This window comes from Penaeus chinensis, chromosome 10 (assembly GCF_019202785.1).
Source record: "Penaeus chinensis breed Huanghai No. 1 chromosome 10, ASM1920278v2, whole genome shotgun sequence".
NCBI lineage: Eukaryota > Metazoa > Arthropoda > Malacostraca > Decapoda > Penaeidae > Penaeus > Penaeus chinensis.
Genome location: NC_061828.1, coordinates 1,767,423 through 1,779,922, shown reverse-complemented (window position 1 = coordinate 1,779,922; position 12,500 = coordinate 1,767,423). Strand labels below are relative to the sequence as shown.

General features: G+C 34.7%; 4 non-coding genes across 4 annotated transcripts; 2 read left to right on the top strand and 2 right to left on the bottom strand.

Moving 5' to 3' along the window:
* Positions 1-7,304: 7,304 nt before the first annotated feature.
* LOC125030194 lies at positions 7,305-7,423 on the bottom strand. The gene has a single exon (XR_007115381.1). It is a non-coding gene; the product is annotated as a 5S ribosomal RNA (ribosomal RNA).
* Positions 7,424-9,391: 1,968 nt separating this feature from the next.
* LOC125030179 lies at positions 9,392-9,508 on the top strand. The gene has a single exon (XR_007115367.1). It is a non-coding gene; the product is annotated as a U5 spliceosomal RNA (small nuclear RNA).
* Positions 9,509-10,107: 599 nt separating this feature from the next.
* LOC125030047 lies at positions 10,108-10,270 on the bottom strand. Its single transcript, XR_007115249.1, has one exon. It is a non-coding gene; the product is annotated as a U1 spliceosomal RNA (small nuclear RNA).
* Positions 10,271-11,260: 990 nt separating this feature from the next.
* On the top strand, positions 11,261-11,453 carry LOC125030088. The gene has a single exon (XR_007115286.1). It is a non-coding gene; the product is annotated as a U2 spliceosomal RNA (small nuclear RNA).
* Positions 11,454-12,500: the final 1,047 nt, after the last annotated feature.

The following is a 12,500-nucleotide window of genomic DNA, read 5'->3' as shown; positions in this document are numbered from 1 at the left end:
GTGAACATGTGTGTATGTACATGTGTGTATGTACATGTGTGCATGTGTGTATGTACATGTGTGCATGTGTTTATATGGATGTGTTTATGTGTGTTTGTGTGTGTTTGTACATGTGTGTGCATGTGTTAGTAATGTGTGTGCATGTGTTTGTGCATGTGTTTGTACATGTGTGTGTGCATGTGTTTGTACTTGTGTGCATGTGTTTGTACATGTGTGTGCATGTGTTTGTTACTTGTGTGCATGTGTTTGTACATGTGTGCATGTGTTTGTACATGTGTGCATGTGTGCATGTGTTTGTGTGTGTTTGTACATATGTTTATGTGTGTGTACATGTGTCCATGTGTGTACATTTGTGTATATGCTTGCATGTGTACATAAGTCTATGTGTATGCATGTGTGTATATGTGTATATACATGTGTGTATGTGTGTGAAGATATAGATAAAGTTAACTTTGCTGGTAACTTCAGATACTAACTAGCCTTTATAGATGAGACATTATTAATACAATTATCGTAAGAAAAAATTAAGAAACTATCACTAAATTCAGCAATCTCAAAAGGGTAAACACAGCTCTACTATGTCCTTTCAAGATAGGGTTCAACCATCTCTCTAGCATCTTATCGCAAATCTGGGTACTTCATGTGATTATCCCCCCCAAGACAACATGTGAGGGAGGTCTCTAAAGCAGCAAGTAATTCCGTAAAACTGACAAACAAGCAAATCATGTCGAAACTATTTACTTAATGAGGAAAAAAACAGTATAACGATAACTTTCCGACACGTAAATGCACTGTAGCTGCAATTTATAAGTTTCCAAGAAAAAATCTGAAACTCTCACCGCCAATTGTACCGTAAACGTACAAACAACTCATAAAAGTAGGTGTCATCTAGGACTTACCGTTTTTTAGAGTTTTGTCTTCTTTCTTCTGCCTTCTCAGAACTTGGCCTTAATTCCATATATCATGGGTGTTGGTGTCCTTTTCGAAGATTTCATTCACATTAGATCGACAACACTATACCAATAACACTTGCTTCACTTCCACTATTTCTATACTTATACTGATGAAACGTACATGCCCACACAGTTCATAAACACATAAGAAAATGTGAGAACATTTAACCACTTTTTTCGTGATTTCATAAACAACCACTTCCTTGGAAACCAACTACACTCCTCTTTAAGCTTGTCAAGAACATAATCTCATTTATCTTTACTGTGTTTCACACATTTACATAACATTTATTGTCGCTTCTCACAACAACACTTGCTTCGTAAGACTCTTACTCTTTATTTTCAGTTTCAAGGACGACTGAAAATTCTGCTGCGACAAGGAGTTGAAAAAACAGCCCAGCGTTGCGATTGGTTAACTCGTGGCATTCGGCTCTCTCATTGGCTAGCTTGTGTAAATATTGTCGCAGAGAAAAAGGGCGATAGCTGTTCGGTCGAGGGGTTGATGTACTCGATATGATGCTCTTATTGGCTGTCGTGTGTAAACATAGTCTTAGATAAGAAAAGTTGGAAGTAAATCATTTTTGACCACCCTTTCATTACAAAATGAATTTGGAATTGAAAACTTGGATATCTCTCTTCTCATGTGTAGCACTTTAAACTGTTTTTCTTTAGGAATATAGACACATTCAAGGGATTGATTACTGCTCTCCTTTAATGAATAAAGGAATGAGGGGAATAGTGAAGTCTCTTCCCCCATTCTACAGTATCTCCCTCACTTTCTTCCAATCAATAGAAACAATGTAGTTGTCGTGTGTATATCATCAGTTAAGATTTAGATATTTTAAACGGAACCTATAAAATGTATACTTTCTTCCACCGTAACCGCGGAAAATGTAAGATTATTATTTGCATTCCTCGCTTTAATACTCCTGAAAGACATCACATCTCGAGTTCGATAAATGCTGAACAAATTACAGAGAACCCCCCCCCCCCCCCCATAAAAAAAAACAGTAGGGAACAACAGGAAATATAAGGCCTTTTCTAGTTTATTTATTCTACATTGCCCTTCTGAAGAATTATAGCGAAAAGGCTCACTGAATAGTCTTGTGCTTTCCTGTTCGTCGCTCCGTTGTTATGTCTTCTCTGTGGCCATGCAGTTTCCCCCTTATGGCACGTCACATCATATACAAATATTTGGAATGATCGCGTCGCCGTTTGGTGCGGTCACAGGGTGGTGAAGTCGTTGTTTCACGCTCTCAGATCTAGCGCTGTGAATGTGCCCTAAAAAAAAAGTATGATTTTACAACCGTATTAATAACGTTGATACGAAAATGACAAGGCGATTTTCTTTTTCATAAGATTAAGAAGCTGACAAGCTTCAGGTATCATATTTTCATTTCATACTTGGCTTTCCTTGTTGATCACTTATATTATATTTCTGAATAAGGGGAATAGCATATCGGTTAAGGATTATAGAAGTAAACAAATGAACGTCATTGTCGTAAAAAGTAACGAGGTCATTGTTTACGGAAGCATGCCTGCTATATTTGTTTACATATTGCTGCTGCAACAGTTTATAAATTATATAATTTTGAATAGCAACATACAGCCTGGAATCTAAAAGTCCGAGTAGAGTGACTTTTATAACCGTACGCTATAGTACCAATTATAATTCTCTCCTTGCGACCAGAGATTTTAACGAGGGCAGAATTGATCAGTTTAGGGATTCCTGAAGTGATGTATGTTGGGTTTAGTTTTCTGTTCTAATGAGCCAAATATTTTGTTCAGCTGGGTATGATAAGTATTTTTCTGCAAAATCTCACTTAAGTGATTCGCTCTGCCCCGCAGCAAATACCATACGGGAAAATTAATGACTAACTCAAATAACTGCGGGAATAAACGGAAGATCAATTCAATTTTGAACAGAAATAATACATCACAGAATCAAACGACAGAAGCAGAGGAAGGTCACTCCCGAGATTCTAGTCAAATTCTTCATTATATCAATTATCATTTCGCTAATGTTGCACATAACTTAATTAACAATGTCACTCATCCATTCCACAGCTTCATGAGTTTCAGGGGGCCTCCGCACAACATAAATTATTTTTTAAATCCCGTAACCGAATCCGAACTCTCTCAGGTAGTAAATCAACTGAACAATTCTGCCTCCGGTAATGATGGCATCACAGCACCAATAATTAAATCCACTTTGACTGCCATTTCCCGTCCCCTGCTCCACTCCACAGGGTATATACCCTGATAAACTCAAGACAGCAAAAGTTACTTTCAGTTCACAAATTAGGTTGCAAATCCAATATTCATGACTACAGACGTATCAGTTCTGGCCACAATAAGTAAACCTCTGGAAATTATTTATATCAGATTGGAAAACGGTTATTTATATCAGATTGGAAAACCATCTCATATGCAACAGTATTCTGTCAGATTGTCTAACTGAATTTACAAGGAATAAATCAACATAAATGGCTGTTATGTCTTTGATAATAACGAATTCACAAATGCTGTATGTCTTGATTTATCTAAGGCTTTTGATACGATTAATCATCCAGTTCTGCTCTCAAAATTATCACATTGTGGTGTCAGGGGCTCTGCTAACCGCTCGTTTCATTCATATATGTCAAACAAATATAATGAATCCGACTTCCATTATCTCATGGCGTACCTCAAGGGTCAATGTTAGGGCCTCTTCGTTTTCTGATCAAAATCAATGAGTTTGAGAAAACATCCTCGTATCTGAAATTCATCTTATATGCTGATAACAGTAGCCTCTGCTTCAGGTAACGATATTAATCAACTCATTAGTTACACCAATAGAAAACTTAACACTATCAGTAATTGGATTTCTTCAAACAAACTGACGCTAAATATTGTTAAATCCCATTATGTTATATTTAATCGTAAAAAAAGAAACTTCCCCCTACACTTTTGCTTATGTTAAAACATAAACTCTTGTCAAGGAAAACCGAAACTAAATTTCTTGGAGTAATGATTGACGATAAATTGTCGTGGAAAAGTCATACGAACACTATTCGTCAACAAATTAATAAACAATGTGGTATCTTGTACCATACCCGTGATTTTATCACTATGAATGCCTGTAAATGCATCCATTTTCATGTATCTATCCAAATCTAACATACTGCAACACTATCTGGGGAACTGCCAATGAAACCACGTTAAAACCCGTTATAACTGACCAAAAACGAGGACAATTGCTGGATTAGGCAATTATGGCTACACCAATAGTGCATTTTTTACACTAAAACTATTGAAACTGAGAAATATAAATATGTCCATTTGTGTTCTCTTCATTTCTAAATGTATTAATATCTACGCAAAAAACCGATACAGACATGATTTGAGATATCCTCTGCCCTCACTTCTCCACAATGCTCCATCACTTCTGTCACTCAAAAAATTCGCTAAAGACCCATCTATTACACATAAGACACTTGTAAGAAGTAATTTGTCTAAGTATATATATCGGTAGATAACAGCGTGTATTTGCCCATTTGTATGAATGCTTGTATATGTGTACATATACAAGCAATACATTTAAAAATATATGTGCATATGTATATGCAAATGTATGCAAGATTAATGTAAGCATATGCGTATGTGCGTATGTGTGTATGTATATATGTATGTACATTTTATACATATATATATAAAGTTGCAATATGGCAGCCTCCACAGATTTGGAAAACTTTTTTTTTCTGATTTTGTCTACTGTTAATTCTAAAAATGATCAGATCGCCTCCCCCCAGCAATAAATGACGCATATCTTGGGGGAAAAAATCACATTTTGACCATACTTTCATTATTTTCGGAAACACATGAAACGCCTACAGAACCAATAATAATTACAAAAAAATATGATAAATAAAAAACAGGCCAATCTGCAATTCATAAATATTATCCATAATTAAAAATAGCAAAGCAATAACGGAAAGGGAAAATTATTGTGCCTCAATGTTGTGGATACTGGACCTAATGTTGTGCTGTGTGTTGGCATTTGTGCTTTTTAACCTGTAAAAGTAACTGGTCTGCCGAAAAGCGATGCTTTCAACGAGATATGATCCTTGGTAGAGAAACTTTAACGTTAACCAGTTTTCTGTCAGTGCTCACTGTTTACATCCGTTCTAAAATTAATATATCTCTTTTCCATCAAACTTCATTACCATAATAATATGTCACATCCCTGAGATCTGCTTCACAATATATGGAACAATAAGAACAACGAAAGGAAGTACAGGAAAACACACGAATATGCCGAAGGCCTTTTCACTTTACTACTTCATCAAGGCATGATGAAAAAGTGAAGTGAAAAGGCCTTCGGCATAATCGTGTGTTTTCCTGTACTTCCCTTCGCTGTTCTACTTGCAATTTGTTCGACATCAATTCCACTCATGCAACAATAACAACCGACCACGATCGGCAGTATAGACAATTCTAACTCAACTGTCACCATTTCCATACATCTGCCGTATGCCTTTTTACTAATTAAGTAATGCATAAGAAATTGAGTAAAATGACATTGTATATGGTTATAAATCTGTGTACACATGCAATGTATCTCTTGCACATTAGGAAGAGCTAAACGGTATAGCTAATCATAAGCAGAAATGCTCATTATTACAGAATCTTAAACCTTGAATGCTTTCATATAATGTTTTGGTGGTATTATAAGTATTATGGTTTTTTTTTTTTTTATCTGTATTATTAGGATTATCACTAGTATTATTATATCCATCATTATTCTTTTTATTATAAGATCATTGCTGTCATTAATATTATCATCACTGTTAATATAGTGGTAATCATGATACTACTGCAATGATGAATCTAAATCATGATTATGGTTATATCAATGACACTGGTGATATTATGGATGATAATTTAACTCGATCGCCCCATGTGGCAAGAATACATGCCATGCCCACTGTATTACACGTTTATTTATTGTATTTACAAATAGATGGCTCTACAAGTTATTTATTAACAAATAGCCACTTATCAGAACTACCTATTTCACCTGTTTATCCTTTTCCTTCACTTCAGGAAAGGGTCTTTTGTATCATTTCATTGTCTAAAATATTTTATTGACAATTTATTAATCATAACATCAATAACAATAATAACAGTATCGATAGCAATGGTATTATTAAGAAAAACACATTTTCCCAGCAATTGGGAAAATCAGGATCGGTAACTAGGGCCTACTGATAGACTCCTTGCCGGCTGAGAACGTGGAGCCATCTGTATGTAACAAAATTCACCAAAAACTACAGGGGACAGAACATAAATCCGGGACAAATGGGTTAAGCAAAAATTAAATAGTAAAAAGGCTGGTGATAATAACTAATTCTTCTTTAATGATAATTAGTATCTTATTAATTATATTCAATTAATAATAGTGATCATGGTATGAAAAAATAATAACCATTGTGAACATGGCCATCTTAATCATTATATCAGTAATTACGATAATAATTATACTGATAATTATGACAAAAATAATTACAAATTGGGAATAGTAGATTATTGTACTTCAAGGTCGTGGACATGTCGCTATCTTGATATGCAGTTTCCTAATAAGCAATTATTTGCTTGGAATATTTCCATATATAATTTTCTATATCTGCTTTATCTAGCGCAGAAGCTGGACCAAATGTTGTGTTGTATGCTTGTGATTATGCTTGTTAACCTTATTTATAATTTATTGATTTCTACAGCTGTCTACCGAAAAAGTGGCGTCTGGTGTTCCCAGACGGTCACGCATCCGAATATTTAGTATCGTTAGCGGTTGAATTAGCAGCCTGTATATTTACGGTAAGAACACACATAGACGGCACTGATTTTTTAAAGTGTTTTTTTTTTTTTTTTTTTTTTGTCACTGGAAGGCTACAAGGAATGGTACAGTACCAAAGCTTCAAAACTGATGACAAATATACTAAGAAAACTTAATCGTGAGTTTTATGTTAGATTGATATCTTTATTGCAATCATTTTATTATTGTTCTTTTATAGGTATCATTACTAACACGATTGTTAATAACATAACTAATATAATTCTACTGGTTCAATTATTTTTTCTTTCAAAAACTACTGCAACATCTGTTTAGCACCAGAAATTTAGTGAATTGTTTGGAGTGCAGAATTGCATATTTGCTTTCTGTCTATCCTTCTCCCTCTTTCCGACGACGAGGAATTTTACTGTTTCCTATAGACTGAAGCATAATTTCAATTGATTTCTTTACACAAATATAGTAAGAGCTACTATAAATTATATAAAAGTCCAAAAACACCCTAACCATATATAATAAAATGCCAACAGCATCTAGTGTTCCCAGGCGGTCACCCATCCAAGTACTGACCAGACCCAATGTTGCTTAACTTCGCTGATCGGACGAGAAGCGGTGCTTTCAACGTGGTATGATCGTTGGCATAAATTCCACCGACATTAAATACTTTTCTCTCTGATCAGATTTTTTGGCCCTTTTAATATGATGTACCTTTTGTTTTTGCATCAAACCTACTTAGCAAGTCATTCGTCGTATCACTGAGATGTTCCACATTATATGCATCAACCTTAATTATTATGACATTCTAGTCATATTATTGAGATCCTCCACAGTATATACATCCATCACAACTAACCAGTATCAGGATAAGCAATGCTAAATCAACGTAACCACTATTATGCACCTGCCTTAAACCTTTTACCAATTTTTGAACTGTGCAACTCTGTAAAGAATGTAGGGTGCACAAGTAATGTCTAAGAAACTGAGTAAAATTATACTGTACACGGTTATAAATCTGCACATTGTCGCCACTGTTACAATGCTGTTACAATATTGCTGTTTGTTATTGGTATTATCAGTTTCATTATTGCTTGTATTTCCATTATTATCTCCATTATTTTTATTTGTAGTAGCATGGGATTGATAAAAGCGATACCGATACATTGATACTTTGTTAATGCGATAACGATAACAACACATTCTCCGCCTATACATAATCGTGAAACCTTATGGAAGGAAATTCCTTCTGACATGTAAATATCTGATTTGGGTGATTTGATGTACTGCAGCAGAAGAGTGTTTTTCGCACCTGTGTATCATGCATGTTTATTTTTATGTAATACAGATTACCAAATAATTTCATCATCAAAATATTACTGATGACTTGCATTACAGTAATAACAATTACACTTACAACTGGTTGGTGCGCTCATAGTGCTCAGGGTATTAATCAGAAGTATTAAAAAGCAGATCCTTCATGACCACTGACAAGAGGTCCCGCGCCTCTTTCACACGTCTTCAGTGCCACTATCAACAGAGTGAGAGAGAGAAAAGACACAGATAGATAGAGAAAGAGGGAGGGAGAGAGGCAGACAGACAGAGAGAAATACAAAGAAAGGGGAGAGAGAATTCTCGTTCAAGAAAGTATCGCATGCACCTGGAACAAATAAACGTGGTGGAATGGGTAACGTAACACTTTTATTTCACCACTTTAATAATATGATGGCTTTATGTAGTTCACTATTTTCACTGACAGATCTTTGAGGTTATTACAGAGCGAACGAGAGCGACAGGTTTCTTGCTTACTCTTGTAAATAAGTTTTATAATGAGTAAGGTAGATTTACTAACAGTCCCTTGACTTTCTGCCCTGTTATAAATATGTGTAAATAACAATGAACATGAGTATCAGTAGTAACAAAATATGTAAACAAAATATGGTTATGAATATCACACTAAATATATATTCCAATATTGTAAAAAAGGATTAACATAATTATTTACTACCATCGCCATGGCGTAGAACAATGGAATACTTGTTTTTGAGTCCCTGTGACAACACGAATTATCAATATCTTCGTTTTTCATATGTGATTGATATTCTTTGGTAAAATATATATTTTCCAAACTTTAAATAAAATCCTAGGTAACATATTTGGGGTTAGAATGAAAGAAGCATAATTCATATTTTGCCAACAAAGGACTGGTAAATCTGCACAATATCGTCAGAAATACATGTATTTCTGACGAAGACAAAGTCGAAACCGGTCAAATACATCTCTTGTATTGTGAAGATATTCATTCTTGTTCATATCTTTTATACAAATATATATGTACATTAATATTAATAAATCTATATGTAATATATATATAAATGTATATTTAAACATATATATATATATCAATATGTATATACACATAAAAAAAAATATAAATATATGTATCTACATGTATATTTATACACATTTAATATATCATGAATATACAATTCCTATTACATGCGTTGATTTTTATTAAACAAAATAGCAAGATTTCTTTCAATATAAGTTTCTTAGCCTATACTTTCTTATATGCACTCGATCCACTTTTATTGGTACTAAGGTTCCCATTTGTTAGCTCTGGTTTCCCTTCAAAATGGATAAATATTTTGCCTTTTACTAAATACTTCCGTGGAGTGGAACAACTCGATGAGTCTTACTCAATTTCTCTATAGCCCACTTCCCTGGGTTCAAACAAGATATAAGCTTAGAATTGAAATACATAGTCTATATTATGAGGAACATAGATTTTCATATCAACTGAGTCTTTCCATCTTGAATTTAGAACTTAAAAATTCAATAATGAAGAAATTTATGCTAAACATAATGAGCTTTCGCACAAAAAAAAAAAAAAAAAAAAAAAAAAAACAGTATAGTTGCATTAATATTCTAGCATACACACACCTCATTTACATCTACATTTAGATCAACTGTTCATTATTCCTCATTAAAAGACCGATTCACAGCACCTATAATATTGCCCAATAACCATGCATATTACTTGAATGGTAAAAATGCTTTATTGTTCCCAAAATAAAGACTACCATGATACTGATCTGGATTTTCTTCTGCATTTCGATACTTTTACACGTTTACGATATACATCAATATCCTCGAACGAGTGATTTGTAATATTTGTGTGCTTTCGGAATAACATATCAGTGTTATCATTAGGCACTTTTCTTCCAGTGGGCTGCTTTGACAAACTAAGCTAACGAAGAAGCAAGCGGAGAAGAGCTTCATAAGTCGACAGGTGGCTAAGGATAATTTTTTGGTAAAACCAATATTGTAAGGGGGATAGCGCGAACGCAGTCCCCCGCTACCAAAAATTGCACACTCGAGTTAACCACATTTGGGTTAATCGCAGGGGTCAGCACCACCGGAGTGCAATGGTGAGCCTCGCCCTGGGAAAACCGCCTTCGTGATCACGGTATCTCCTGTGCCAGGTAAGTATGCTCTCCGAAGCCACGCATCGACCCACGCCCGCCTATACTGAGAAGTCCACGCGCACTACAATATTGTATACAAATATCACAGTTTGATTTTAGTTTTCCGAAAAAACTCCTAGTGAATGAAACACATTTCAAAACAGTGTTTAGAAACAAAACGTTCATTTACAAGGCATTGAATGTAAATTACCCATTACATATCGTAGAGTGAATGTTTTTTTTTTTTTTGTGGCATTAATTTTATCATTCTATATGACATACGTATAGCCATGTACGCGCACTCACACACATACACACACATATCCATCGAATCCATCCACACATGCATAAATACAGATGGATATACATGTTCGCATAAATGCAATATTGAGATGAATATACATATTTGCATATATATAATGTATGATTTTAATGCTCATTTAGGTATGCACTAGATCTCCATTATATTACGCTAGGCTAATATCATATGGGAAGTATAATCAAATTTAGTAAAATGTATTTATGGCAGGTTTAAAGATTTTTTACCAATAGAAAACGTACAAGTCGTTTTTACGGGTATACTTGCGTAAACATTATGTGGTCGTTTACTTTTATGAAAAAATAAATATGTACACACATACATGATATATATATATATATATATATATATATATATTTACACAGTATGTTTACGAACGTGAGTGTCTATAAGTGCGGCCGTGCATATGTATGCGGACATGTGAGGTGCGCTTATTAGTGTGGGCGTGCGGCAGTTGGTTAAAAAGCTAAAAGTTTTTGCCCACATGTACTTTCTTTAGAGTCCGATGAAGTTATCCAACGTTGAAAATCCTAGCAACAGTTTTTTTCGAATTTTCATATAGGAAACATTCTCATATGGCAATCAAGATTTAAATAATTTCCAACGTCATGTCGTTTACGCCCTGCTATCTATAAAGAACTTCACTAGCAAGTCCACAGAAACATTTTCTAGGACACACTTTCAACTTTCTTTCAGTATCGCTTCTCGGCCTTTTGGCTAAGATCAAAGTGTAGTATCTGTTCTTATCAGCTTAATATCTGATACGATCCCCATGTGGGATCTACGATATTAAACTGATTTTTGGAAAATGGCGAAGTGCTAGGGGCTTGCTCCACCTTTGCCGCGGATCGGCCCGGTATTGCAGTACCTCCGGGATTGGTCCACTCCCTCCGGGGAGGATATCATTCCAACAAATTAAAATTATTAAAATCAAAGTGGACACCAAAGTCCACTCTGTAAACAGGAGTCGGTGGCGCTTTCCTACAACGTTGTCGAGAATCGGCCAGGTAATACAGTACCTTCAAACCTGTTCCATTCCCACCGAGGATTTTAATCAAAACCTTGTATAAACTTTTCGGATAACATTATATGTCGGTCGCGTGATTTCTGTTAAAAAATAACGGAAAAATGTCACACCGATTTCTAGTGGTTTACTACACCTTAGCCATGGGTCGCTAGTACCTCTGGATTAATCTACTTATAATTAAGATATGAATCTCAGTTATATGAACGCAATATCAGATTTATATTACCAATATTACTATCATTTCAAATTAGGTGTCTGTAAATGACCATTTCTACTCTGTAATACCTTGACTTCGTCAGCTACTGTGCATATCAAGTGCAAGTTAGAAACATATAGTGACGCATTTTTATGCAGAAATGTAAATACAAGGACTTGAACCTACTATACTCACATAACACCAGGGGAACCATACTCTACAATGGCTTTCATATAAAATACATTGACAATTGGTCAAAGCTCTAAGGACTATATAAACTAATTGTTTAATTTATATGTATTGTCAATATTGGACAGTAGCTCCTCTCTCAATAGTTGAGTGACGCTTTACAGATTTGCTTCCACGTTGCATAAGTGCATAGGATGAAATAATGTGGTAATTCACTTTTATACAAAAATAAAAATACACTCCATGACAGACTCAAACATTACGCGGATAATCCACAGAATCAAACCATTAGACCACTAAACAGAATTGATTAGTTTGATATGCTATACTTGTCACATCATGTTCAGCGAGTTAAGCTTAACATTGAATATTTGACAAATTTACGATTTCATACCACTTTGCCTGGATTTCCAGGTGATTACTATTCTGTACTAAGACGAAATTTCTCTTAATGTTCTACTAATCAATTTACACATTTTTATCCTCTACTGTAAGGATGCTTGGTAATACATAATTACGATTCGT